The following is a 4,083-nucleotide window of genomic DNA, read 5'->3' as shown; positions in this document are numbered from 1 at the left end:
AGTCATAGTCCAGTCCAAAAGCCCAAGACCAGGAGCGACCATGTGTGAGGGCAAGAGAAGATGGATGTCCCAGCTCAAGTAGAGACCAAATTTGCCCTTCCTTCACCTTTTTGTTCTATTCAGGACCTCAATGGATTGGATAATGCCCACCCACATTGGTGAAGGTGATCTTCTTTACTCAGTCTGCCAATTCAAATGCTAAATCTCATCTAGCAACACCCTCACAGACACACTCAGCTATCAGGGCATACCTTACTCCAGTCAAGTTGACACATAAAATTAACCATCACAGTAGCCTTTTCATTTTAGTTTCTATCACTTAGTAAGATGCATTTGAGTTTCCTCCATATCTTTTCATGGCTTGGTAGCCGATTTCTTCTTAACACTGAATAATACTTTGCTGTCCAGATGTGCCATTCGCCTACTGAAAGACATCCAAGTAGCTTCCAAGTTCTGGCAATTACAAATAAAACTGCTATAAATGTCTGTGTCTGCAAAAGACTGCAAAGACCCAAAACAACTTTGAGAAAAAAGAACAGAGCTGGAGGCATTACACATCCTGATTTCAAACTACATTAAAAACCTATAGTAATCAAAGCAGTATGATGTTAGCATAAAAACAGACACATAGACCAAAGGAAGAGGGACGAGAGCCAGAAATAAACCCATACATATACAGTTAACTAATCTTTGACATGAGTGCCAAGAACATAAAATGGGAAAAGGATAGAATCTTCAATAAATGGTGTTGGGAAAACGAGATATCCACATTGCAAAAGAATGAAATTGGACCCCTATCTTACACCACTCACAAAACGAACTTGAAATGGATTCAAGACTGAAATGTAAGACCTGAAACCATAAAACTCTTAGAAGAGAAAACAGGGAAAACTCCTTGACACTGGTATTGACAATGATGTTTTTTAGATGATCCAAAAGCACAAGCAACAATAGCAAAAATAAACAAGAGGGACTACATCCAACCAAAAAGCTTCTGTATAGAAAAGGAAACAATCAAGAAAATTAAAAGACAACCTACAGAATGGGAGAAAATATTTGCAAACCATATATCTGATAAGGGGTTAATATCTAAAATATATGAGAAACTCAGGCAGCTCAATAGCAAGACAACAAATAATCTGATTTTAAAAATGGGCAAAGGACCCGAATAGACATCTTTCCAAAGAAAATATACAAATGGCCAACAGGTACGTAAAAAGGTGCTCAACATCAATAATCATCAGAGAAATGCAAATCAAAACCACAATGAGATATCACCTCACACCTGTTAAAATGGCTATTATCAAAAGAAATATATGTAAGCAATAACAAATGTTGGCAACAATATTGAAAAGGGGAACTCTTGTACACTGTTGGTGGGAATGTAAATTTGTACTGCTATTGTGGAAAACAGTATGAAGGTTCCTCAAGAAATTAAAAATAGAACTGTGATAAGATCCAGAAATCCCACTTCTGAGTATGTATCTGAAGGAAGCAAAATCAGTATCTGGAAGAGATATGTGCACTTCCATATTCATTACAGCATTATTCACAATAGTCAAGATATGAAAATAGCCTAAATATCTGCCAACAGATGCATGGATAAAGAAACTGCATTATACATACATACAATAGAATATTACTCAACCATAAAAAGGAAATTCTGTCATTTGTGACAACATAGATGAACCTAGAAGCCATTATGCAAGGTGAAATAAATCAGACGGGAAAGACAAATACTGTATGCTATCACATATAGTATGATGTGGAATTATTTTATGTGGAATCTGGAAAAAAAAAGTTGAGCTCATGTAAACAGAGTAGAATGGTGGTTACTAGGGGCTAGAAGGTAGGGGAAATGAAAAGATGTTAATCAAAGGGTATAAACTTTCAGTTATAAGATGAATAAGTTCTGAGGATCTAATGTACAGCATGGTGACTATAGTTAATAATGCTGTATTGAATACCTGAAATTTGCTAAGGAAGTAAATGTTAAGCATTCTCACCACACACACACAAAAGGTAACTGTGTTAGGTGATGGATCTGTTAATTAACTTGATTGTAATAATCATTTCACAGTGTATAAATGCAGCAAATCATCGTGGTGTACACTTTAGATATATATAATTTTATTTGTCAATTATACCTCAATTAAGCTGTGGTGGGGGTATGGAAATCTGAGTGCAGGTTTATGTATGCACATAAGTTTTCAACTCCTTTGTGTAAATACCAAGACTCACGATTGCTGGAGGGTTGGATGCATGGTAAGAGTATGTATAGTTTGTAAGAAACCTCCAAAGTGGCTGTACCATTTTGCATTCCCACCAGCAATGAAAGAGTGGCTGTACCATTTTGCATTCCCACCAGCAATGAAAGAGTATCTGTTGCACCATAGCCTTAACAGCATTTGGTGTCATCAGTGTTCTTGGTTTTTGGCCATTCTCATAGGTGTGTAGTGTTACCTCATTGTCACTTTAATTTGCATTTATTTGCCTGATGACATATGATGTGGAACATCTTTTAATATGCTTATTTGCCATCTGTATATCTTCTTTGGTGAGCCTTGTTCTTTTTCAGGTGTCTTGGCTAAGATTTTAAAATCAGCTACACACATACAGACACACACAAACCCAGACACACCCACACAGTTCTACACATTGAGGTTTTGATTGGCATTGCATTGAATCTGAAGACTAAATTGCAGTGACCTGACAACCTTGTAATTTTGATTCATAACTCATAAACATGGTATCTTACTCCATTAATTTAGGTCTCTTTAATTTCTTCCAATATTTTTTCCCACTTTCTGCATAGAGGACTTGTATATTTTTGTTAGGTTTATTCCCAGGAGTTTAATATTTTGATATGGTGTAAATGGTATTTTTAAAATTTTCACTTCATATTCTTTTTAAAACACTATTTGCTGTCTAAAACAATAATGCTGTCAATGTATTATGGGGTTCATAACATGTTAAAGTAACATATATGACAATGATAACACAAAATTCAGAAAAGATAAATAAAATTATAATACTGTTGTAAGGCTCTTATGTTGTTTGTGGAGCTATTGAGTGCTAATTCAAGACAGATAGTAATAAATTAAAGATGTATATTGTAATCATTAGAGTAACTAGTAGATATAAGAAATATATGTAAAAAGACAATAAAAGAGGAAAAATGGAGAACTAAAACATGCTTGAATAAGCTAAAGAAAGCTGGAAAGGAGGAACAAAGAAACAAGTAACAGATGGTAAAAATTAAAAAACAAATATGGTATACTTAAAGCTAACCATATCGGTAATCACAATAAATTTAAATAGACTGATCACTCTTTAAATGAAAAAGACTGTCAGACTATTTTTTTTAAAAAGACCCAATAGGGCTTCCCTGGTGGCTCAGTAGTTAAGAATCCGCCTGCCAATGCAGGGGACACGGGTTTGAGCCCTTGTCCAGGAAGATCCCACATGCCGTGGAGCAACGAAGCCTATGCTCCACAACTACTGAGCCTGCGCCCTAGAGCCCGCGAGCCACAACTACTGAGGCCGTGTGCCACAACTACTGAAGCCCACGTGCCTAGAGCTCGTGCTCCGCAACAAGAGAAGCCACCACAATGAGAAGCCCACACACCGCAACAAAGAATAGCCCCCGCTCGCCGCAACTAGAGAAAGCCCGCGTACAGCAACGAAGACCCAATGCAGTAAAAAATAAATTAATTAATTTAAAAAAAAAAGACCCAACAATATCTTGCCTACAAAAGACACACTTTAAATATAATTGATTTAAATATAAGTAATTGGAAATAAAACATGGGAAAAGATAGTCCGTGAAAACAGTAACCATATGAAAACTAATGTGGCTATATTATTAATGGTCAAAGTAGATGTTAAGGAAGAAGTAACAGAGAAAAAAAGGAAATTAATAATAATTAGAAGATTAATTCCATAGAAGAAATACATAATCCTAAATGTGTATGCACCTAATACATAATACTAAATGTGTATGTACCTAATAATATAATAACGTCAAAATTTATGAAGTAAACAATTGACAGAACTGTATAGGAAAGACCAATCTAGAATCAG

This window comes from Physeter macrocephalus, chromosome 4 (genome assembly GCF_002837175.3).
Source record: "Physeter macrocephalus isolate SW-GA chromosome 4, ASM283717v5, whole genome shotgun sequence".
NCBI lineage: Eukaryota > Metazoa > Chordata > Mammalia > Artiodactyla > Physeteridae > Physeter > Physeter macrocephalus.
This window is presented reverse-complemented; position numbering follows the sequence as displayed.